This window comes from Thunnus maccoyii, chromosome 15 (genome assembly GCF_910596095.1).
Source record: "Thunnus maccoyii chromosome 15, fThuMac1.1, whole genome shotgun sequence".
NCBI lineage: Eukaryota > Metazoa > Chordata > Actinopteri > Scombriformes > Scombridae > Thunnus > Thunnus maccoyii.
In genome coordinates this window covers 5,421,322-5,448,403 of record NC_056547.1, presented here as the reverse complement: position 1 = coordinate 5,448,403, position 27,082 = coordinate 5,421,322, and positions in this window count along the sequence as shown.

Sequence of the window (27,082 nt, the reverse complement as noted above, 5' to 3'; positions counted from 1 at the left end):
GAGGATCTGGGATTGACATCTCATTTAAAAAATATTATAATATTCATGTTTAGAAAACATGCAGCTGAGAAGGAGAGATGCTGCTTGGCTGCAGTGGGTGTAAGGACAGTGAAATGAAAATGTTGCATGATTTACAGCTCTGTGGACTGCAGAGTGTGTGTGCTTTTAAGTTACAACAACATAGGTGGTCGTCTGGTAGATGTACATTAAGTGCAAATACCTGCTCAAAATAAAACATGGTCATGTGATAAGACTTCAAAAGGATCACCTGAACACTACATTAAACAGCTGACTGATGCATAATGAATTGGAGGATGCTGAGGGCTGTTTTTTTTATTAGTGTAATTAGATATAGTGCAAAAAAAGTGACAAATTAGACAGACTTAGACACATTGGTGTAACAAAATATACAGACAATAATGCTGTAAACAATACAATAACAATACAAAAACAGTAAGATTTATCAAGCAGATGATATGAGCTGGTAAAGAACTACATATTGACATTTCCTATTAGTGTATGTTTCTGTAAATGTATGAAATGTGTTGTGTAAGTATTAGGGATGTGCCCGAATACAAATATGTTATTCGGCAAAGCACAAATAGTGTTGTTTTTTGTTTGTTTTTTACGAGTATTTGTTTCATACAAATATTTTAAAAATTATTTATTTTCAGGAAGAAAAAAAAAACATGTTAAATACCAGCGCACAGGTTAGTTACATCACTATCTCAGGGGAGTCACATCCACCTGCTACATGACGCACATTTCCTAATTTGGACATCACTTCTGGAGTTAGGGGTGTTCCCCAGAGATAAAGCTGGACTACTGACACAAATGAAGTGCTCCCAAGGGAACACTTCATGAACACTTATTGTAACACTTTAATTTTAAAATTAAAAGCGTAATAAAAACAAAAACAGGATTTTTAAACCTCTTTCCACTTTTATTCAAATACAAATACAAATAATTTTGTTGCCTCAACAAATACAGATACAAATACAAATACTGGGCTCTCTGCACATCCCTAGTAAGTATGTCATGTATTCATGTATGCATAAGTGTGACCAAGGGAATTTGCGGTGGAAAAAAAAAAAACAATGGAAAAGAAAATGCATATATTTGCACATTCAGGCATGTTTATGTTTAACCCCAAATCACAAGTTTGTCTGATTGTTTGTTTCAAGATGTTACATGTGGCTTTCAAATGATCCAGCCTCTGAACAGTGACGGATGATTTTCTCTCTTGACAGATCAAAACATCATGAAAAGTTTAAGAACAACAAACGGGGAAACCCTTCAATAAACTGTATTTAAATTGAATTTCTCGTGTGTGTGTTTTATCAGCTGCAGTATTAAAGTTGACATCCACTTATATGATAACATCATAGATTACCACACTGACAAAAGAGGAAGCCCGGAGTCGCTCTTCATCATGGCGGCTGATAACTGCTGTGGTTCAAGCCTGCTGCTGAAAGTATGAAGGAGCAGAAATAAATAATACAATCCATCAACCAACAGCTAACTGACATGTTTCTCATTTTTATGACATTTCTATAGATCAGAGCTACATGCGGTTTGATCTGGTGAATAAGCATGTTAGTGATGGTGGTATTCTTGGAGTTGCTCCCATGGTGAGTTTAAAGTGATTATGAAGGATCTTGAGGCGGACTTGACTAGAATCTGCCCGCGTTTGGTTTGGCTGGGACTGATTTCAGCTTCATTCTGCTGCTGCTGCTTCTCTGAGCACTGACATGCTGTTTTTCATAAATGGCTTTTTGTCACAGACTTCTCAGCCAGGTCTGTCCTGAGAGAAAAAAAAAAGACATTCATACTCCAGGGAATCACGTTAAAATGATCCTCATTTAAAGTGTTATGTGAAGAATATGTCCCTGATTTAATTATTTTACATTGTACTTGGATTATAAAATGACAATCTTATCAGACAAAAGGGATTATTATTGTACTCTAAATAAATAATACCAACATAAAATGAAAATACATTACAGATCAAGCAGTCGTTAGCCAAACATAACAGATTCAGGAGGCAGAAATAATCTTATACTGGAAAAGCAAACAAAATAGCTCTGTGATAAATACCAATGCTCAGTTTTCATTGAGATTAGTTTATGTGTTTTATTGCTTTGATTCCAAGTGTCAACCACAATTTAAAATTAAAATTTTCATAGTAGGAGGATTTATTGCACTGTTATAATGACTGTTTTGCTGCTTTACATTGTGCAGGGATTAAGCTTTTTCTGGTCACTTTTTCTTAACTTTTTCAGATAAACACTATATTTTTAATGAATTTTGTGTGTATCTTGGGCTCTAACATCATTTATATGAGAGACAGACAACCAAATGCTAAGGCTGTCACTTTTTTAAGAGTTCAAACATTGGAAAAAAATAAAATATTCCATTGATCAGTCTGAATGCAATATTAACAACAGGCCATGAATTATTGGCGAATTCCAATTGTAACTTATCTGTTGTCTTTTCTTACCTTCAGTAAGCAATTTAAAAGAATGCCACAATGATGACAATGATCCAAGACAATGATGCACCCTAAAAGTGCCATATGCATCAATAATATCACTGAACCTTTTTAAGTGAAAATAAATGCAAAGGCTGTTTTTTAATTTGTGCACTGTAATCCTCCATATAGATTGGAAATTCCTTTTTAAAATAGGCCAGGAAGGCATTCATGTTTATTTTGGTTTTTTTTGTGGCAGAGTTCCAAGGTAATTCATTTCCCTTTTAGTTGAATAGATTGTTTTGAGTTCCACTTTACTGTCTAAATTTTCAAAAAATGATAAATGAGCAGCTTTAGGATTAGTTTATGGTAATGTGCTGTTTTTATTCATCCGGCACAGAAAACACACACATACAAATAAACACACATTATACACACATTAGCTACTTTATTTGAGTTTCTGTTTTGTACCAGAGGACTCACATACTGCTTATGAGATGTTTCAATGAATTACTTCCAGAAAGTGCTGGTCCTCCCATTTTGCTAAGCGACCAATAACAGCTGAGAAGATTCAGCCAGCTCTTGTCAGCTTTCTGGCCCATGAGCTTTGGCAAACCTGCAGGCCACTTTATGAATGTATCCAAAGGTTGAATGTCTGTGCTAAGCTTGATGAGTTCTCCGAAATCTACTGACCTAGTCACTCCCACACCAAGCTAAGAACAGCAGCAATCAGGGAGTGACAATAGTGACTTCCCCCTGAGGGTAATGTAGACTCACAGTAGAGTCTGCAGGTGAATGCTGGGGTGGAAGTGAGACTTTTGTAACGCTGTATGGACGGCAGCGGAGGTGGAAGCAGCAGCTTTCAGGTGAGCGTGCACCAAGAAATTCAGCAGGACACTGACGGTCAAAGTGCAATTAATCAAAAGGGTTCGTTTGATTTATGTTGCAGTGAGAGGAGTATGCCATGTGACTAGTGACAGACTCAAGTTGACTTCCTGAATTAGCTCACAGACTTTGCTTTATTTTTGGAAACTAAAGACAAATTTACACTTACTGCACAGGCACGACGGTCCATATGACATAAATATCATATCTGCAAGAATTCATACTGTACAAGCCCAAAAGTGCACCATTTGCACAAGTGATTTAGAAAACCGAATGCACATTGGCTGTCTGTGTCCACTTTGGAGTATATCAGGCCTTTAATACTACTTGGTAAAGTTTATGAAAAGATTCAGTTGAGATGGACCACAAACCCTAGTTTCCAAGTCAAAAGCTCTCTATGTTCATCCATCTATCCCAACCTACATATCGTATGCAGACCAGAGCCCCACCGATATATCAACGGGCCGACTTTATTGGATGATTTAAGCCTGATGAAATGATAAATATATCCGCAACTCACCTTTCAGTGCATGTTAGCACAATTACAGTCGATGCACCACTGGTAGTTTGTCTCAAAAATTAAAGCTGAGATACTGCCTTTACAGAGTCACAAATCCTGTTAGCTAATAAGCAGAACAACTGGCAAGAACTGGTAATAATATATATAATGGATTATTAGGGAGAAAAACAATAATAAGTGTATATATAAATAATAAATAGCAATGTTTGTTATTCCTGGTTCTTAACGTGGATGCTATTTTTCGATATAGTAACCACACTTGCACTCTCTTTGCTCTACTACGTCTTTTTCCTTGGTATACAAAGTTATATGAAAATACTATATATATGTAGTGAGACGGCTTGTGTCCCCCGTCAGTCTTGATAACGTTTTTTTTGGTAATAAATAAAAAAAGATCAGGCCAGACTCCAGCATCATTTAATGAGCCTGAACCTGATTAAATCCCCAAATTTTACCTGTGACATATGCCATTTAGGAGTCCCACTCCCGAATGTTTTAATTGGACACCCTGACACTGTTGGCGGTAATGTCAAAGTTGCTCCATACCTCAGACTTTGCCTTGCTCTACAGACAAAGTCGACTCTCGTGATGCTTATTTCTTCTTCACTTCATTTTAGTCCACTGTGGGGCAAACTGAAAAGCTCCTAAATGTCACAGAAAGTGCTAGCATGGCCGTGAAATGTTGTACTTCACCTTCTTGGTGAACCCACAGTTTACCATGTTCCCCAAAATGTCATTTACCCGAGAGAACATGCTGGAACTTCTAGGTTATACATACCTGAAGACAGACAGACAGAAAGCACATAAAGAGCTTTTCCAACAGATCAGAATCTCAACAAGTCCTCCAATTTTTGGGCATTTGCTGAAATGACTGACGCCAGTGTTTTTCTTGGGAAGACAGTCTTACCCAAATGTTGTAATTCAGAAGAACATTTTGGCCCTTTCTGCTACTTGGGTGAACTTTTAACTTCTAGCAAAATGTAGGTAGAAAACATCATTTTGTGAGTCATGCACCTCCTCAATTGGTTATAAACTAACCTCAAGTTGAGTCCAGGAAAATCTTGGCATAGAAACAGCAGGAAAGGTAATTTTATTTTTATTTTTGAGGCCGATGTGCCCTTCTCTTTGCCTCTTGTATCATGGGTATTTTAATGTTAAATGTCAAAAAGATCTGGCTGTTCTTGTAAGAATCCAGTAAGCACTGATTTGATGGTTTGCAAGTAAAAAGATTTCTGATTAAAACTCCGGTACATTTTATTTGAAAAGGTTACATAGAAACATTGTTTCAACAGGGTTTAAATGAGTGTATTTCAATATGAGGCAGGTCTTAACTGAAAGTCACTGACATGCTGTTGAAAAAATGGTTATATATGACCTACATGTCTAAAAAATCCTTCCAGTTTTCAACCAATTAAGCAAAGGTTTTAACCAAGATGTCTCGATGTCTTTTGACCTACAAATCAGCAAATTATTGCTCTGTCACTTTCTGAAAAACACCAATGTAGCTGCTGGAAATATCTGGATATAAAGAGACTGATTCTATGTGTGTCCACAGGAGAAAAAAAGGAAAAAACACATCACACAAACAAGAACAAATAACTGACCCAGAATCCAAATATGTGTTTTCATTTCAGCAGCTTCACACTGTAACAGCTGTGGTTAAATAACATTAACTAGGAGTGTAACAGTACGTGTATTCATCCCCAACCGTCACGGTACAGACATCAAGGTTTGGTTCATGCAGTCATATGAAGAATACGCTCCGTGACCCAAATGATTACTGTCAAAATAATTTAATAATACACCTACTCCGACATGTGAAACAGTAATTCTAGAGTGTGAGTTCCACCACTAGCACACTCATGGGTATGTTAGCTGACTTAGAGAGATGAGAAACTCAGGGTCATCATAAAACACATTACAAACACCATTTAAATAAAGTAAGTTGGGTATGAAAAACAGTTAATAAAAAATATAAAAGACAACCAATCATATACCACCAGACACATATCAGCCAATGGGGCATCTACAAAGATGGGTTGGATATATGGTCATGTGGCTTTAGCTCAATCGTTGTCCAAGAAGGGACATGGGTGACACCATATTTGGTCCATTAACCAGAAGGTTCAACTAGGGGGTGCTACTTGGGTTTTTGTTAATCCAAAAATGTGCCTATTAGATGTGGCATTCATTAGAAACACTTTGATCAGGATAATAACAATAATAATAATAGTAGTAATAGTAAAGTTAGTGTTAGCCGGCTTAACCAAGGTAGCCTGGGTTACCCTGCCACAACACTAAAATATGCTCTGTAATCTTCTTAGTGAAATGATATTTCATCTCCCCGTTCCCCTCCCTTCTCTGTGACAGTCGGCTTTTCACTCCGCTTTTGAGTGAAGCCGTTCGGAACAACGTAGGCTAAAAATGTAGTTAAAAAGTGGTTTGATTCTTCTGATATATTATTATATATGGCATTATTAGATTATTAATACTGAAGCATCAGTGTTAGAGCAGCATGTTACTGTTGTAGTATAGGGGTTTCAATTCAGGCTATATTAAGATGTTCACACCAAACGCTGAGACCAGAGAGATGAGCAGACAACCATCAGGAGTTTATTTCATTACACACGAACATACAGAACTCAGAAAATCCCCAATGCAGCTGCCCCCTTCAGCTCGAACCCAACCCCTATTTATACCAAAGCGGACGTGACTTTTGGCACTTTCATGAGTCCATGATCACTTGGATCTTGACCAATGGGAGTAGGACATTTCTTTGCGCTAGTCTTTGCGCGCTATGTGCAAAGACTATTCCCAGATGTCGACTGTTTCTCTGGCGGCCTGACATTTTTTGGGTGTGTCAATGATCGGCATAGGTCAACGCAACCTGGCAACAAGAGTATTTGCTTCTCCAGAGATTGTAACTGGACCTTTCGAAAACAACTCCTTATGTAACTTTTCTGGTTATGCAGCTGTTTATTTAACCAGAAGTGCTCTGTGTATAGTTTGGTACAATTCCACACGCTATCACGTTTCTTTACTTCTACAGTAGCTGCTGTAGGTGGAGCCACTACTTTATAGACAGTTAGACCATAAATCAGCATAAAACAGCTGTCAGCAGGTGTCCTGACTCCTTGCAAGAAACAGAAAGGTTGTTTTCTTTTTGCACTGCAGCACAACTAAACTGTTTCAGTAATAGTTACAACCAATGAACCATAGATGGATGTTAACATTTTTTCAAAATTAAAGACCAAAATGTTATTTTTTCCCCTTTTTTTTCCCTGCTGTACCAAAATCGTATCAAACCATGACCCCAAAACCGAGGTACATACTGAACTGTGAACTTGTGTAGCGTTACACCCCTACATCTAACATCCAAATATTTCAGTGAAATCACCAGAGCTACACTTAGGAAACAACCCCCCATGAAATACTGTATCCATTGCTAGTGACACATCTCGCTAATGGCTTCTGTTTTTTTACCATTCATCAAATCAGAGTTTTGACCTTGCGCGGGTTGCGGGAGCGGTGTTTTCCAGACCTTTTTCCTCTGCCAACAACTAGAGATACATCATCATCATCTGAGGGAGCATTACAGCACACATTATACAGGAAGTTATTACGAAACCATCTTGCAGGTCAAGGGGAAAGCCCATTTTCAGATTGAGGCGCTCGCTTGTCAACACACATTGCGTCAGAGGACACACACACACACACATATATTATAAACATTACCCAACGTCCAGACCAAATGAGAGTAATGATGGTCAACGTTTAGTTTGTCTGACAAGTTTCCTGCCTCATTTCCTGTAGCAGGTGTGATGTTTCATGTTTCAGTTCTGCTTTCAGTGCAGCTGCTGCTTATTTAAAGGATAAGGCTGGTAATTTTTTAATATTTTTCTTATTGTCAAAAAAATCTTATGTACAGAGCCAAAGCAACAATGAACCAAATCTACTAACAAGTATTGCGTTTGTATCCAAAGCCTGATATATCTTATTCCTCTGTGTTGTAGACCTCTGTTGTTGTCCAAAAACTATTAAAAACATGTCAGTGAGCCACAGCGCTGCACTGGGTGACATGTTCCTTCGCCATGAAGATTAAAATTATGGTAGTTTGTTTAGAAACGGCTCCAAAGACTAATAACAGTGTTCATGTTTTCAGTCTCAAGAGGTTTTGATATATAGCAGAACAAGCGAAGCACTTTAAACAGTTGTATAAGGAACTGCTCTCCTGAGACTGAAAATGTGATTGATAGGATGTTATTAGTCTATTAGTCTTTAGAGGCATTACTAAACTGTGCCCAAACTCTCGGACAACAACGGAGGTCTACGGCACAGAGGAATGAGATATATCAGGCTCTGGATACAAACGAAATACATGTTAGTAGACTCAGTTTATGGTTGGTTTGGCTCTGCACGTGAGATTTGTTGTCAGTAAGAAAAATATAGAAAATTGCTAGCTTTATCCTTCAAACGTTTCCACCAATGACTCCAAACTTTGGTGTTTTTTTTTTTTTATTTTTATGTGTGTTCCTGATATCCAGAGTCAAGTGTGGTTCACTCTCACATTTACTCCAGCTGTGGTGGTAATTTCCTCACAGTTGAAGCCCACAACTGCTGACTGGATGTAGGACTGGAATACACACACACACACACACACACACACACACACACACACACACACACTTACAAATACACACTCTCTCTGCCAGAGCCGTGACCCAGACTATCAAATCATCCACCTGCTCTTGGTAAATATGAACTTGGTTGGAATCAGCATGTGTTTGTATGTAGCGTGTGTTCATTTCATGTAATCACAACAGAGGTTTTTTTGTTTTTTTTGATGATGATTGAACTATTATGTGTTTCTGAATTTTATTATTTCTTTTAATTGTATTATTTTTGGGTGGAAAACTGCGGTGACATACAAGCGTTTTTCCATCTTCCAGGAAACAAAGTTACAAAGTGTCTAATTTCTCTGATCTCATTGCATCCTGCAGTTTTGCATTCGTGCTTTTCGGTTGCTGTTTTACTTGCGTTTGGGTGAAAACTGCAGTGCTTTGTTCAAAAAAAAAAAAACTCAACTCAAATTACACTCTGATACACTGAATTCAAACCTGTGTCAATATCTTTTGAAGGCAAGTTATTTTTCCTTGGCTTGTTCCCTTTTCAGCTGTCATGCACAATGTGGAGGTTGAGTGCTTTGATAAATGGAGACAGTCTTTTTTTTTTTTTATTTTGCACCACATAAAGATAAGCCAAGCATTTTTTTCAGTTTCTGGATAAGGACTATATTTAAACTATGAGCTAAATATGGTTGACAAGTGAATGTTATTTAGACATCAAGAAATGTTAGTGGCTATATTTTAAAGAGAAGCAGGTCATGTTTGAATTGTATATCAAAATGCAGCTGAAACAGCATAAAAAAACCTTGCATGCGGTGTAGTTTTAGTCCATACTTGCAAAACCTGCAAAACACCAAAGATTGCAACCATAAAAATGACAAAAAGATATGAGTGCCAATGTGAAACAGATAGCAGAACAGAGGAATGTCTGGGTTACAGTAAATCATTATTTCAACAGCATTAATTGGCTATATTTAAACATGTGTATTGGAGCTGCTTCACACTGAAATAAAGGCACTCAATTTCTGTTTAGATGACATAGATGTCTAACAAAAGCTTTTGTTTTCAACCAAATTTAGCCCAGTTTTTTTACCTGGATGTCTAGACATCTTTTGAAATGCAAATGCGTGCTTGGATGCTAAAGGACAGAGGTATACTTAAAAAGAACTTCATGTTCATATAAAGCAAAAGTGTTTATAACTGTTCTGAATAGCCACATGCAGAGGTAGGGTGGAAAACTGGCTATTGAGAGGGGCCAAATGTGAAGGCGTACATTTTCAGACTGAACATTTGACAGGAGCCATTCTTCCAAATGAGTACCTTTTACTTTTGATACTTCATGCTGAAGTAAAAGCACTTCTTTCACCACTGCATGAGGGAAAACGTGGCTCAAATGACATACCAATGGACAACATACCAACAACAGGAGAGGATTGTGTAACAGAAAAGTAAAGTAATTAGTTATTGGATTGGTTTCGTCATTGGGCAACTTGAAAATTAATCAGAGGAGAGGAATTAGTAATTGAACTGTTTGTGATTGCAGAAGTTTGCGTTTAATAGCGTGAACGCATGTGTGCATCTGTATGCTGTGTCTTAATCTGCAGCATGTGTGTGTATGCAGTACCCTCTTTGTATTTTCCTCACCACTCTCTCCAGTTTATTTGTACTCTGGCAGGCAGGCTTTTTAGAGCCCAGAAGTCCATTCCCGGCATCCAATTTACAACAGCAGCAGCACCGCAGCGTAAACAAGAACCAAGATGGCTGCCTGTCTGTCCGTCCAAGCCTTCCTCTGATAATTAGGACCTATTTTTAAATGTCTCCGAGCCCGCTGACTGGCTGAGCGACCGGCTGCTGCTCGACTTTTCTATATTTATGCCGAGAAGACAACAGGTACCATGGCAGCCGGGGGGGGGGAAACAAGTGTTTTGAGAAAAAAGAAAGGAAAGACTCGCACATCAACAACATCTCTTTCTGTCTCTCTGTTTCTCTTGCTCTCTCTCTTGCTAAAACACACACACACACATACAGGTCAATTAACAATGATGGGCTGGTGGAAGATAAAAGCATTTCATACACTGAAAACCTCCTAAGCATGGCAAAAGTTTGAGTTCAGTAAAAGATCAACAAAAGTACGTTTTTCACAGTTTAGCGCTAAAATTACTCCTGCCTGTTTCTCTATAATGCTAGGAAAACACTAAAAATAAACTCCCAACACTGACAATTACTCACATCTTAAAAGGTAAATGGCTTTTGAGTACCTAACGATCATGTAAGCGATAATGCCGAAGCGGTTTTTTTATGCAAATGTCCTCTGATGAGAACGTTTTGTGGTAATTACACGTGGAGGCGAGTAATTTTGACAACAGAGGAAGGTAATAATTTGTGGAGATACAAATGATTTTAGATTAAGCTAATTGGCTAAAGATTTCTCTCTTTTTTGAGAGCTAAATCTGAAACTGTCATTATCTTCAGTGGGAGGATGTGAATAGAATATGTCAGAGGGAGGAGGAGGAGGAGGAAGAGGGGGGAAAGTTGGCAGACTCACTTGTAAAGAACAAACCCCGGCGGTAATTATCATCCATCCCTCTCTGGGCAGGAGAGAGCAGCGGAAAGAATGAAAACTTTTTTTTCCACTGCTACAATTAGAAGAAGAAATTGCAAAAATGTGAATTTGAGCAACAGCGAGAGGACTGAAGTACATGCTTTTCGCAGCAGTTCATTAATCATCTTTACAGGCTTTGAATGCTGATTTAAATCTGCATTCAAAACGGGGGAAAATCAATGTATTGTCTCTGGTAAACATTTAGGACAATGTAGTGGAGGATAATAAGCCGAACGGGGACAAGAGGTAGAGGGGGGGAGGTGAAGAGGAGGCAAAAAGCTGATAAAAAGATAGAAAGCTCAATTCATCTGCAGCCACGATGTAAAATCTCAGAGAGTCAAAAACACTCTTAACCTACATTTGGTCTGCAAATATACAGAATTTGTCAGCGGATGTACTTATACAGTCTGCTGCAAGAAGACTGGATGTACTGTAAGTAGTTTCTCTGTTGATTGTATATTTTGCATGAAGACAAAAGTAATAATAATGTTACACTGCACCGTCTTTTAAATAAAACTTGTTCAGTGGTGGAAGAAGTATAGATCTGCAACGATAAGTCGATTAATCAGTTAGTCAGTCGACAGAAAATTAATCAGCAACTATTTTGATATAATTCAATTAATCGTTAAAGTCAGTTTTCAACCAAACCTTTGATAGTTTCAGCTTCTTAAATTTCAGCGCTCCTTTTTCTTAGTCTTACCAGTGTAGTGAATTGTTTTGCCCAACCAATGGTTCTAAAAGATAATCAAGTCATTTGATAGAGTATACAAATTGTAACGGGCATGTTTTCTGATGTTTTAAGGACCAATTAATCAATAAAATAATGGCCAGATTAATTGGTAATGAAAATAATTGTTAGCTGAAGCCCTACAGAAGACTTAGATCCACTTAAGGTAGAATTATAAAGACGTAATAACAGCTAAATGTATTGAAAGTATCAAACGTAAAAGGACTCATAATGCAGAATGGCCCCTTTCAGAATGTTGTATCACTGTATTTATTGATGCCTGCGTGTGTAAGCTTGTTTTAATATTGTTTAGGCTGAGTTCATTTTCATTGTAATTTGCTTCATATACTGCAGTTAGAGACTGTCGTTAAGTCTCTAAGGATGTACTGTATTTATTGAACTTTTACATGGGAGGACTTGCTGGAATGTCTGCAGAGTAACTGGTGCTTAAAATTTTAAAATAGGCTAAATGTAGAGCAGTAAAAAGTATGTTTCACTACATCTAGTCAAATAATGTAAAAACACCTCGAAATTGCACTTATGAGGGATCATTTAGTAAATGTACTTTGTTGCTTTATTTAATTATGTACATTATATAATTATTAGGGGTGTGCCCGAATACAAATATGTTATTCGGCAAAGCACAAATAGTGAGTTTTTTTTTATGAATATTTGTTTCATACAAATATTTTAAAAATGATTTGTTTTCGTGGGGGAAAAAAAACTATCAGCAGGTCTCAATGATGGGAGTCACATCCACCTGCTACATGACGCACATTTCCTAATTTGGACATCACTCCCGGAGTTGGGGGTGTTCCCAAGAGATAAAGCTGAACTACTGACACAAGCAAAGTGCTCCCGATGGACTCCCCATAACCTGTTGATCCCCTTCTCCTTTCCACAAAGTTAGGTTGTACAAAATAGGCAATAAATGAAAAGTGCAAAGCAGTAATCTCCTTTGAAGTTCTTCCCTACATGTTACACGCTGTGCTGTCTCTGTGTTATGGGTGTATAAATAGTTAGAGGTCTGTCTGCAATGAGGTGATGAGTAAAGTTTTATCTCAGTAGTCAGCGCAGTTGTCTATGATCTGGGAGACTCCAGTTGGAGACCCGGTGTGGGGACCTCCTTCATAAGGTAGTTTATTCATGAACACTTATTGTAACACTTTAATTTTCTAAAATTAAAAGCGTAATAAAACAAAAAGAAGACTTTTAAGCCTCTTTCCACTTTTATTCAAATACAAATACGTTTGCTGCCTCAACAAATACAAACACTGGGCTCTCTGCACATCCCCAATAATTATGTACACAGGAAACTAAGCAAAGAAGCTAAAACCTTTAATTAAAAGAGCTCGAAAAATAGCAAAAACAAAAACAAAATTTTATTCTATAATGATTCAAAACAAAAAAAAAAACATCTTAACTTTTTTATGCTGCAACCGGAAGGAATTCACACATTTTAATATAAATAATAAAGTCTACATTAATAAACTGTTTATCAAGTAATCACTTCATGTACATGTAATCACATCCAGATATAGATACCTTACAAAGTTAATGTGCATTAGGCATATTTAGATGTTCACCTGTTTTAATGTTATTATTATTGTTAATAGTTTCCCTCTTGGTGACACAAATATGGAAATGTCCTGGCAGATTGTAGAGGACGGGAGCAGAAGACAGAAGAGGTGAACAGGAGAGGGGGTGAGGAGGTGAGAAAATGGGAGAGATGGGTGAGGAGAGGGAGGAAGAAAGGAGCGAGACATGGGAAGGATGAAAGACAGAGAGCCAAACAGGTAAAGCAGAATATTTTGATGAGGGGAAGAGAGGGAGAGAGGAAAGATGCAAGAGCATCCTTGGGGAGGGATGAGAGAGAGAGAGAGAGAGAGAGAGAGAGAGGGGGGGAGGTGAAAAAGGTTGTAGTGGATGAACGGGATGAGAAGAAATGAAGGAATGAAAGATTGAAGGCAAAAAAGGCGAAAATGTTACAGTAAAGATGTAAAAAAAACATCCCAGAACAGGCAACTTAGTTTAGCATTCAACACGTGTCGCTGGGAAGTGACGAGGAGAGAGAGAGAGAGAGAGAGAGAGGGAGAGAGAGATGGAGGGAGGGAGGAAGAGAGAGAGGTAGGTAGAGAGACGTTGCTAGGTGACGGAGCGTACATACTGAATTTTAACAAAATAACGGGAGAGGAGAGAGTGAGTGAGAGGGATAGAGAGGTAGCAGTCAGCAACATGTAGCCTCGCCGAGTGGAGGAAAAGGTCGAAACTGTGTGCGCGCGCGTGATTATCTGTGATTTTTTTTTTTTTTTTTTTTTGTGGTGACGAGGGGGGGGGGATGATGTGTGATATGTTTTCGTTTCATCCCGAGGACATTATCCCGCAACATTAGAATCGATCAGGCTCTGTATGCCGCAGGAAATGTCCAGCGGAGGGATGGACGGATGGATTGTGGTGCAGGAGAGAAGACGCGGAGAGCAAAAAGAGAAGAAGAAGAGTGTCGGGCTGCTGAAAACTGTGAGTACATTCTTTTCCATTTCTTATTTTGGACCCTCTTCTCTCTCCTCTCTCTCTTCCCCTTCTGCTTCTCTCTTGTGTTTTTGCGCTGAAGGTGAAAATGTTGCGCCGTGTCCCAGACAACTGTCTCCAGCTTTGCCCTTCACATTCCGGCTGTTTTGGATGTGAGACGCTGCTGCATTTCTCCGGGGCTTGGTGCTCATGTACTATGTGCAGCGCCCGGGCTACTCTCTCCCCCCCCAGGCTCGCGCTGTGACTGATAGGACGCAGCCGGCCGGTGCGCGGAGGCTTTGACCCTTCTGTCATTGATGCGCGTGCACGCCGATATGGCCGTGTATGGCTGTCTTTCACCCCAGACGCGCACACACACATGTACGGACCGGTGCGCAATCCCTCCATCTCTCCTCTATCTTCTTCCTCTCTCTCTCTTTCTCTCTCTCTCACGCGTGAAGTATATAATTTACAGTCAGTGACAGACAGATGCGGGCAGCTGTGATACTGATGTGACATTTCTGAAAACCCGCATATATATGCCTCCCCGCGCGCCTGCTATCTCACCACACAGACGTTACAAATTTCCCAACCGGTTGTTGCGCATATGTGCGTTATGCCCTCTCCAGCGGTAGTCTTGACCGCACCGAGGGGACTCACAGCTCTCCCACCTCCCCTCCTCCTCCTCCTCTTCTTCTCCCAAAACCTCCATCTCCACCACCCCTCTCCACCCTCCTTCCCCCCCGCCCCCCCCCCCCCCCCCCCCCCCCCCCCTCAGTACTATTAGCTGTAGGGCAGCTATCAGATGCAGGATCAGTCCACTGTATGTATGTGTGTGCGCACATCAGCAGCTGGTGCACCAGCAAGCATCAGGCTGTGTGTGAAGATCACTCCCCAGGACAGACAGGGGAAATTGGGATTCAGAGCTAGGAGCGTGCACCCTCCCCGCCCCTCTCTCCCCTCTCCTCTTCCTCCTCCACCCCGACCACAACACACATAACCATAATTTCTTGAAAGCATGGTGAAAAATACTACTGGCATTGATGATGATGTAGTTTCACTGTGTGTGTGTGTGTGTGTGTGGCTGATTCAACAGTTTGCCTTTTACGCTTCGCTTGCGCCCAGTGTGAATTGAATTTCCAATCATGTAGTGTAAACACACTATTCATCCCTCCCATTTCTATACAGAACCCTGTTTGGGGTTTTCTGTTTTTTCTGCTAAAGTATGGTTGAACCTCTAACGGAGTTACATGGCAGAGCGAGAGCTGACGGTCAGTGTGACGTTTGTTTCCTCACATTTTAAGTGCTTCAGATGTTGGAGACAACTGGCTCAGTGTGTGTGTGTGGAAGGTTTCCTGCCTTGCTGAGACGCTTGCAGGCTCACTTACTTCCACTTAAAGCATCAAACCGAGATACCACCTGCTCGTATATCTGGCATCTAACATCTATAAAATATAAACTAAGCTGACATTTTTTCCTTCTTGCATACCAGTGTTTTCAGAAACAGTAGTTGGGGTTGATGGACTTCCAACCGAGATGACAGTAACCATGCCAACGATTTATATTCTGTGTTGATTGACATTTTGGACATGTTTGTATGACCTTGTGCCCCTGGTAGTAGGAGAAGAAAAATCATCTTGGCTGTACAGTACTGTTCTTCCTGCTTCCACCATTTTGAGGCCATTGGCTGCTGAGGCAGCAGAGTTTTCATGATGCTGTTTCTGAGGCCAGCAGTCTGTTTGGCTCGATCCAGGCATTTTATCTCTTGTTAGGTACTTAAGCCAGACAAGGTGTGATGGATAAAGATGGTGGCTTCCTGGCTCAGACCCTCAAAGGCACCGAGGCTTATTCCATATTCACCTTCTCTTTTTTTTTGTGGCCATCTATTGCCAAGGCATCATGTGAGCCTCAGGTCACCCACACTGTTACTTCAAAGGCGATGTGGATAAGACTGGCTTTCTCCATGCCGGGCACCTTTAAAGTGAAACAACAGAATAAAGATAGCGACCAGAGCTGCTGTCAGATCCACTGCAACTAGATCAATTTGTCCACCACAGTCTGTCAGGGAAAGTATAAACTACACACAATCTCTGATGTAAGCGGCGAAGTGGGCTGGAAAACCATCGCTGAGCTTCCTGATTCTGATAGACCTTCTGTAGTAGTTCGGTCTTGACGTAAATATAGAAACATCCAGCAGTTACTGTACTCTTCATATTTAAAATTACGCCCAAAACTTTAAGAAGCACTGAAATGTTTCTCCATATTGATTTCAATGAGGCCACACGGCGTTACGTTGGGGAAAAAAAAGTTGAAATTGGTTCAACTTTGGCGACGACACAACGCAACATCATCCGGCAAGGTGCTGCACAGGACGATCAAATTAGTGTCAGTGCAGATTCCTGAGAGATTTCTCTGTTAATTGAACGGTGTGTTTTTAATTGTCATGACAAAAAATAAATTGGTTGTCACCATGATAACTTTTCCAGTGTCTTAGAGTATTAAATCCTGCTGTTCAGTGTTTTGGCATCTTCAAACCAATGGATTTATTGCTCAAACTGGACTTCCTGGATTGTATTACATCATATCAGCAGCACTAGAAGCAACACACCCCCACAACTGGAGCCCAGTGCATGTGTTTCTTAAAATTTGAACACCTGCTAAAGAAAAAACCTGGAAGAATTAGTGTAGCAGCATAACAATGCTTCCATACAGGGCACGAGGGCTCTCTTACGGTATGGGCCTCTAAGAGATCTGAACCCGGTTGGATACCTATGGCAGCAAATGAGGGGATATCTTTTGGAAGATTAGTGTTCATTCCTTCAGTAGGGTTCAGAGACTTGGAAAATCTAGGACAAGGAGCACCGAAGCTGGCTCGTGACGGCTCGACGCCTTACTGAGACACTTTGTTAGTTTTTTCCTTTCATTCGTCCCCCTGCTCTGTATATTTCTTCTCCGAGCGTCCGTGTGTACTCGTTCTAAAGGGATCTTACGAAGCTAACTCGGCCCATTACGAAAGAGAGAAGAGCTTTCATCAGCTTTTACTTGTTCAGGCTTTTTTGAAAGATGCAAAGATGCAGGCAGTGAGTGGCTGCAGACAGATTACAGAAAAAAATGAATAAAAGAAAAGCGGCGCAGGGGAATTAAGAGTCATGGCCTAGACGAGACAGAGAGACAAATCAGGTCTCGAGGCTGACGGCGACAGCTTCTACCATCGTAGCCGCTCCGCTCTGCAGAGTTGTGAAGTTGAGCAGGAAAACCAATCATCTAAATAATGATTGTAAGGATGTTTGGGGGAGAGCTTGCTAGTTTTTCTGCCTGCTAATGTTACATAAATGACGTATGAGGCACAATTTACCTTGTTGAAATTGCTCTTGCTGGCTGAGATTGTAGTAGTATGACACATAAGTGAGCAGAGAGTTGATTTTTACACATATATTTACAGAACGATCAGATTGTTTGAACGTTATCGTACACGTCATTAGTTAAAGGGCAGTAATTTGCCGCGGCTAAGGCTGAAAGCATTATTGCGGTGACATTTCTTTGCGGCGGCGTAATTAAGAGTCGGTGAGTAATCACGCAGAGGTGGAGCTGCTGTGCACTCCTGTAATATCTCAACTACATCTGTTGTTTGTGTCTGCGTGTCCTGTATATTTTGACTAGAGCTGACTGATTTGGCAGACAGAGGTTTTCGGTTGATATATTTCGACAGGACTGTTGCCTGATGCACATTTTGATAGTTGGAAATAAATCAAGCCCATGCAAATGTCCACCATACCTGCACACATTCCCCAGAGTGTTTGAGGCTAAAAGGCTACTGTGAATTTACTACAATCACTTATTTTTGTAGTTACGGCCGTCCTTCCTGTCTGTGATGTTTTACTCATGTTAACTACTGAGATTTGCGAGCAAAGGAACAAACGTCAGGCTTATTTGGAAGGGAAAAGAAAGGATAGCTGTAAAATTATGACCCAAACTGTCAGTTGTAAACATTTGTTGCCGGTATATACTTGCCATAACTGTGTATACTCACAATTTTCCTGTCCAGTGACGGATTATTACCAACATTTCAGGTGCACTCACTTTCAGTTTAACTCCAAAACTGAGTGGAAGATAATCTCCCTAAATTGTTGGCTTGTTTAGAGCCTTTTTGACTGTCTAACTTCATTGCATACAATTTGATGAGTAGGATGTCATCATTACTGATAGAAATGATGGCCAAAACTTCAAAAATAAGACAAGAAACATTCTTTAAACAGCCATTTAGCTGCTTTTTGTGTAGACTGGTAATGGATTGTCAAATTTGTTTTAAAACATTGTAAAGCCAACAGGGTTTAATAGCAGCTGGTAGCTTGTTAGCTGTGCACTTGTGATGCATGTAGCTGAATGTAACACAGCTTTCTGTTTGTCTTATCACTCCGATATGTGTCTGCTGTCAGCCACCTGTAAAATAAGGGAGGAAACCAGAAGGAGGTAAAGGAGAAAGGAAATAGGAAGGAAGGAGAGATAGAGAGAGTAAATGAAAGGAAAGGAGAGATGCCTCTGTGAAACCTGCCACCTGGTCTGCTGTGTCGCTCTGTGTTTGAATACAGCAGCAGAAGTTGTCATGTGCCATCACTTCCCACAATCCATCACAGCATAGTGGCAGCAAAACAGAGCGACAGACAGACAGAGAAACAAACAGACAGACAGACAGACAGACAGAGAGACAGACAGGCAGGCAGGCAGAGAGGCTGAAGGCTGATGCTGTCCGTCCATCTCTCTCTCTCTCTCTCTCTCTCTCCTCCTGTTGTCAGTCTTCCTCTCTCGCCCACCGTCTCTTTGTCTCTGACTCTTCACCACAATCACACATATTTAATTGTGACACTGAGCTGTCTGAATACTTCATTTCATTCACATAATCCCCAAGTGTTGTTTAAACACACTCTTGCTTTCTTTCTTTCTGTGTGTGTGTGTGTGTGTGTGTGTGTGTGTGTGTGTGTGTGTGTGTGTGTGTGTGTGTGTGTGAGGCAGTGACATCATATCCACTGAAGGGCTGCATCAGGCTAAATGAGTTCAGCCATTTTGGGTCATTTTCTGGGAAATTGGCTGGACTTTATTCCACTTTCTTGTTTTTTTTTGTTGTTTGTTTTGTTTTTTTGAGCTTCCTGTCCTTTTTGCTTGGTCCTTTTCCCTTTTCTTCCTTTTATTACTGAGGTTTTATCTTTCTTTCCTTCCATCCTTATACCTCCCTGCCATTATTGCTTATTTCCTTTCTTGTTTCTCTTTCTTTACCTTTTCAGTTATACTTCTGTTCCCTTTTCTTCTTTTTTCCCCTCTACTTCCTTCATTTCTCTGTTCTTCTTCCTCTGTTTCTCCATACTTTCTTTTCTATTTTGATCTCTTCTCATTTCTGTGTCTTTTCATCTTTCCTTCATTACTTGTTCCCCTTGTTTCTTTTTACTCTGATCTTTTCTTCCTTCCTTCCTTACTCTATTCCACTTCACTTCCACTTTTATTTCCTTTTTGCATCTCTTTCTATATTGTTCTCTTCCAGTGTTGTTCCTTTGCTCTTCGGTTCTTTTCTTCTTTTTTCATGCTTTCTTTCCTCATCACTAATTTTTGTCTTCCACAAATCTCTCCTTTTTATTCATCCTTCCTTCCTTCCTTCCTTCCTTCCTTCCTTCTTTTCTACTACTACTCACCTCATTTTTTCCCTCCGTATCCCCCGCCCCTTACACCCCTCCTTTCTCCGTTTCCTCCATCCCTTCCTCTCTGATTTTCATTCTCTCCTCTTTATCGGCACGCTCCATCAGCCTCTGTGAATGGATGCCTGAGAACAAGGAGATGAATGGACCTGCATTCATCCCAAGGTGTGTTTCATCACGCTTGGACATGACTCCCAACCCCTTCCTCCCCGCTGTGTCACACTCGCTCGCACACACACACACACACACGCACGCACGCACACACACATACTCTCTCCTTCACAATATCTGATGCAGGCCACTGTCAACAGTGTGGAGAGGAAACTTAAGTGGACCAGTAGCCTGGAGTGTCAGCTCAGGAGCGATTGGTGTTGGGAAGGAGGGAGAGAAAGAAGGGAAGGAATGGAGGGAGGAAGGAAGTAAGACAAATAGAGAAGAGAGGGGAGAGGAAGAGTAGGAAGGTAGATGGAGGAGGCAAGAAGATAGGAATAAGTGAGGAGGTGGGGAAAAGAGGGGAAAAAAATAAAGGATAGCAGAAAGGGATGAGGGATGGCCGAATGAAAGAAGGAGTGACCGAAGGAAGGGGGGAGGATGGAGGAAAGAAGTAAATAAAGATGGATGGTGGAAGGTCCAGGAGGAAGTCAAGTCCATTTATTTATAGAGCACATTTAAAAACAACAAATGTTGACCAGAGTGCTTTACAGTGACTGAGAATTACAATCAAATAAAAAACACAGACATAATTATGAGGATAAAGGGGGAACATTAATAACGTAGAGTAAAATAAAGTATGGATAAAATCATAAAACCACAGCAGCGTTGTATAGAAAACAAATACATAAAAGGAAAAAAATGATTAACTGGGAATGTAGAATGAAGAGCTGTGATTGGTCGTCACATCCGGTAGCCAGTGAAGAGAGGCCAGTACAGGGGTGACGAAGTGAGGAAGTAAGAAATGAGCGAGGGAGAAAGGGGGAAAGAAAAAAGGAAATCAGGGAAAGAGGGTTAAGGGAACATAAAAGGAAGAGAAGAAGACGAGAGGGAAGAGAGATGGGAAGAGCAGGGGTCTGGTAGAGATGGTGGTGGTGGTGGAAAGGAGCCAGTGGCTGGGAACTGTGAGAGACAAGATGCCGCAGTGTCAAAGTTAATCGATGCACGCCGAGTTAACATATGCCATTTGGTGGGACGTATTGCAATGTCAGGAGCGCGCGTGTGTGTGTGTGTGTGTGTGTGTGTGTGTGTGTGTGTGTGTGTGTGTGTGTGTGTGTGTGTGTGTGTGTGTGTGTGTTTCCAGCAGCCTTGGGCTCAGTGGGAAGAAGTGGGTTGAAAAAAACGAAATGGAAAAGCCGAAAAATCCCCAACAAAAGACACACCATTTTATTTTCCAATAATTGAGTTCACCCAAGACTGACACGACTCTTTTACGACATAAATTTATGAAGGGCGGATTAAAACTGAGCTGAATTAAACTCGCTCTCTAATTTGACCTTGTTTTTGACAAAGAAATGAATAACTAGATTACAGCGGACTTCATTGATTCGATAAAGGAAGAACAAGCCTCGATTCGATGAACATGTTTAGAATTCTCTACGACTCTGTTTGTCATCGATCGGCGTCACTGAGATCACGTTCTCGTGAGCGCTGATCTAGTGATCTGCAGGTTAAAAGACATCCAGGTTGAAACTAGTAGAAAGGGAAGGTTTCAACAGCATTTCAGTGACAATATTTCAAAATGTAACGACAACTTATTTTCCATAGAAACACAGTCATTTGAATTCTGCTGAAACAATGGAAGGAAGACATTTAAAACAGTGGTTCAAAACCTTTTTTGTCCAATGTAGCCCCACATCCCTGTCAGATGTGCTGAGACATACGTTGTTTGACCATGTGACTCCAGAACCACTGGAACCACCAAAATAACGATGTTTTATGATGTGACAATGCTGTGGTTCAGGTCTGGTTAGGTTTAGGCACAAAAATCACTTGGTTAGGTTTAGGGAGAGATCACATTTTGGGTTAAAATGATCATTTTAATAAGGTTAGAGAAACATGGTGTGGGTTAAGGTTACTTATTTTTTTAAAGTTTTGTGACTTTAGTCATCATGGCTACAATAATAACAACAGGGTTAAGGTTAGTGGACGATCATAGTTACAATTTTTGGTTGGAAATGTGCAGTACAGACTACAGTGTGTCAGTTAATAAATGCTGCAGCTCCTCAAGACCAAGAAAAGTCACATCTGTTATTCCCCTAAGTGCTGGAAAAGTAAAGGGGGTTAGCTCCAAAGTTAGCAACAATAGGTTAGCCTAACCTGAAGATGCTAGATGACAGAGAAATAGAGAACGCAGGAAAGTGTGGCCGCTGAGTTCACTCTGTCCCATAACATCCAACAATTTATATTCTTTTCCCCTGTGACTAATCGATTAGTTGAAGATTATGTAGGATTTCAGTCGATTTTCTTTGGTTGACTACAGCCCTAACCTTTTTGTAGTTGGAAAGTTACTGGTTATTACTGAAGGGGGGGGGGGGTGAATGGGATATTGTTGTCATGATTTTAGTATTTAATTATTAAAAATACTGCAGTAAAAGAAAAAAGAACAGACACCTGTGGCCGTGAGTATGGATTACAAGCGTGTGCACCATGAAGTCACACGCTTTGTTGTGTAGATTTCAGCTTTTACTAGGTGCACCTGAACGCACCATGAAGTCCCTTGTTTTCACAGCTTACGGTCGGAGCTTTACAAAGCGACGTAGACGCAGGATCGATCTTTAAGTGTTTACATGTTTAAGTGGAAATAGCAGGAGTGCAGAGAGAGCTCAGAGGAGGGTGTTAGTCATGGTGCAGGTGTGTCCACATCTGGGAGTATATCAGAGAGAGAGAGAGAGAGAGAGAGAGCGCAGGTCCAAAAATTGAAAATCAATTTGTGGCGGTGAATGTATGGGAAACCCTGATTTTTTTTCAAATTAGCTGAGCAACTCCACAATCTTTCATCGTGACGCTTGAGTATGAGTATTTGGCCAAGTTTTAACCCAGATGACCAGAATGTCTTTTGACCTGCAAATCCACAAACCAGTGCCATCTAGGATTTTACAACTGGCCACCACTTATCGCCACAGTGTATTTTGTTCAGAAAAGCTGTTCTAAACACGACAGTTGTCAGGAATGTATATGAAAGGGCTCCTCTGACAACACTGCTGCTTTTCTGTTAAACATATTCTCACATAAACTCTTTATTAACCATTTTTTTCCTTTGTGACATAGACGGAAAGAGGGAAGGATTAGAAAAACCAGACACGGACGACATACAGCAACATTTCTGGGCCAGATTTGAAACCAGGACATCACATTTGCACGGTGCATTATGCGCCTTAACAGACACAAATTGTGTTTTATTAACAAAAAAAATGGTGAGAAAGTAATGACAATTCTGCATAATACTCAAAGCTATTTAGGGTTGTTGCCTTTCAGCGAGCACACATTCAACTGCTGCTCCCTTAAATGCTTTTAAACATAAAATATGCAAACAAGAACACAAAATATTCTTAAGGAAAAGGTGTCTCAATGTGTAGGGTGCTCTTCATCCTTGGTTTTTCTTACCATCTGGGTCAGGTGTCGCACTAATCCCAAAGTGGGATTATCCGAGGAGCCACATCAGATATTTGAAGAAAATGTGTCAGGGATCACGTAAAAAAAAAAAAAAAAAAAGAGAGCAGCACTGAGGGAAGGCAACAGATTGTGGAGCAGGAGAGAGGCGGCTTGAGAGGAGGAGAAAGGAGGAGAAAGACGAAAGAGGGGGAGAAAAAAAATAAAACAAAACAAAAGGACATTCAGCAGAACATTCTGGAATTGAAGTGAACTAACCAGGGGCTCACCGGGCCGGCCTGTCGCTGCAAATCTACATCAGTGGATTAATGTTGCTCGAGCCTCGCTGAGGAGGGGGGGGGGGGGGGGGGGGGGGGTGGAGGAGGAGGAGGATGGAGGAGGATGGAGGAGGAGGAGATGAGGGATTTGTTCTGTGCACCTGTAACCCCACCTGATGTAGCGTTTAGAGACAAGGGCACGGGGAGCAACAGAGGGTGAGTGGTGAGAGAGAAAAAAGGATGAAGGATGGAGAGAAAAGAGAGAGACGAAGGAAGATGAGGCGGAGTGGCGATCTGCACCTGTGACGTTGCATCACCTGAGGATTTTTTCTGCTCTTTTTTTCTTTTTTTGCTCATTTAATTTCTTCACCCCACCACCACCCCCCCTCCTCTTTTTCTCTGACCTTTGCTCTCTCCTCTCCTCTCGGTTTCCCTCCCCTTCCCTCCCTCTCTTCTTCTTCTTTCCTTTTCAGCCACCCAGTCAGCTCAGCTCAGCTCAGCTCAGCTCAGCCTCAGCTGCCTATTACCCTGCAGCCACTGTACATTTTTGACTTTGTAGGCTATTAGCCCCCAGCCAGCCTGAATACCCTTCTCTCCGAAAAATCCGAGCTGAATATCGTTAGAGGAGCTTTTGGAGAGGGAGGCAATTTTTTGATATGTCGTTGAGAAAATGCCTGCGTGACTCTTCCCACTGTCAGAGGCTCAGGGCTCGGTTTAGACGAGATTCTTGCCTCTCGCTGCCTTCTCAAGGTTGCAGTGACTACGGCGCAGTGAATGCAATGTAGTCAATTAGGCAGGGTTCGAATCTTCGCGCAGGCCTCGTGGGGGAAGCTGAACAAGTAACACTTTCCCCCCTCGCTTAAAGACTACTGCCAAGGTGCAGACACGCAAGGCACTTAGCCCCCAGCTGCTCTGTGGCTAACAGAGGACGACTACGGTTATACCGGGCCAAAACGGGTGTAATTGAATGAATGTGAAGCAAGGAAGTGATGATAAAGAGCGCATGTACTCAGAAGATATTGTTCTTAATGATTCATGTTGTAACACTAGACCATGTGATGTCATATCTGCCCAAATATAGACTTCTGGTTCAAAGGTGATTTTTTTTTTTCTGTGAGGAAAATGAATGGAGTTTATGTATGAAAGGCTTTTCATAGTTAGACCCGAGTGTTTTTTTGTCTCTCTAATGGTACTTGGTGCATCGATTTCTGTATCCATTTTCAAGTCAAAGCAGTAATTTTGCCAATGGCAAGCTAAACACTTGTGTAATTTGTGTCACTGCCAGCAAGAGTCATCTCTTTCTCTCAACATCGAAGACACGACCTAGGCGGCAGGCTCCCAGAGTTAACTTTTGCAACATGCAACCAATAAGCAGATCTTATTTTTTTTTCTTAATTAATGATCGCATGATTAAGAAAAACTGTTATATAGCAGCCAACAATACTGACAAAGTGATGCTTGCTGCAGTGGCTGTGAGTTGCACAAATTGTGTATATATATGAAATTGTTCAGCTCTCTGTAAAATTACTGTTTCGACTTGAAACAGAAAAGAAATTGGTCTGCTCCATGCTATTAGAGAGACCAATTACACAAAGGTTAAAATTTTGAGTCTGTGCTGAATGTAGATAGTGACAAAGACAAATATGTGAAAACTCCATTACTGTTACCCATACAGACATGGCTTTGAAGCCAAAACTCCAAAATTGGATCAGGCTAATCTTACATTTGATAATGAGGCATAGGAATAATAATAAGGAAAAATGCCACTTTCTTTTTTAGTCTGCATGCAACTGCAAAGTATTAGATATCCATGTTTTATACATGTTCACATCTCTGCAGTTCAGAAATGAACAGCAGCAGGAAATGTCTGCAAACAGTAAAGCCAACTCTGGTTTCCTTTGCTTCTACTGCCAGCGCTGCATGTGACATGATTAATCACTATATTCTCATAACTCACCTTACACCAGGACAAAATGTTCAGTCAATCTCAGTGGCTGTGTGTCCAGGAAATATAACACTTCTTTTGGTGCAATGCAGAGATGCTGCCTTTGTCCCCCTGCGCTTATAACTTGATGAATTGTTTAAGTAATGTCATCAGAAAACATACATTTCCTAAAGTTATGCTGATGACAGACAGTTGTTCATTGCTGTAGAGCCAGATGATGAAAATGAGTAATAACTTTTGAAAGCTCAACAAAGACACGGCAAGAGCACTTTTGCTCGGCCCCCGAGGCCAAAAGCACTATCCAGAGATTACAATCCTATTTCTTTACCTTAGACTTGATTCAACATCAGTGACCAAAACAGCACGTTTATCCCTAAAATTAAGATGAAGAAGATGAAGAAAAAAGCTGATTCATGCTTTCATCTCAAGCAGCTGAGCTCCCTGTACCTTTTGGGATTTATTTTTAATTTTCTTTTCAAAACACCTTTTTTCTTCTTCTTTTTGATTGCATACAAAGCCCCTTTCTTCTTCTGTTGTTTTGTGTGCCTCAACTATCACTCAGGTCCTCTGCTGCATGCAGATTTGTTAGATGTTAAGAGCCACAACTGTATAAAACCTGCTTGAAATGCCTCAATACTGGAAATATACCATCTTTGCACTATTTAGTTTTTATTCATCCATAATTTAAAGCACATTGAGCTATCTTATTTGTGTGTGTGTGTGTGCTAAATAAAGTTCAGTAGGCTAATAGTTGTAGTAAATGATGATGTGTTTTAGTTACCTCTCATGAACCTACGAGCCATGAATCAACTACAGAAGTAAGAGATTTTAAGCAGGATAATAACATTTTCTTTGCACAAAACTGCTTCTGGATAAAATCATATAGAGAAAAATAAATATTATATATTTTAAATAGCACTTGTAATACAGACAGAAAACATTAAATCCACTTTTTTGTATGGAATATTTGTTTTTGCTTTTTAAACCTGCTGCAATAGCTGCATTTTTGGCCATAACATAGAATCACCATTTCTGTTGATATGGCAAACAGTTATTTATTTACATTATCATTTTATTTGGAGTCGTCTTTCTGGCCATGTGGTGAATGTAACTGTGTCTGTTTGCTGTTTGGTGCTGTACACTGAGTTTTGAGAGCTTTTTCTCTGAAAAAAAGCTCCCTGCTGTGGCTGGAAACGATGCTATGAGGGCACTGAGAGTGAACCAAAACAGTTAAAATGCAGTTGGACAGCTAAACA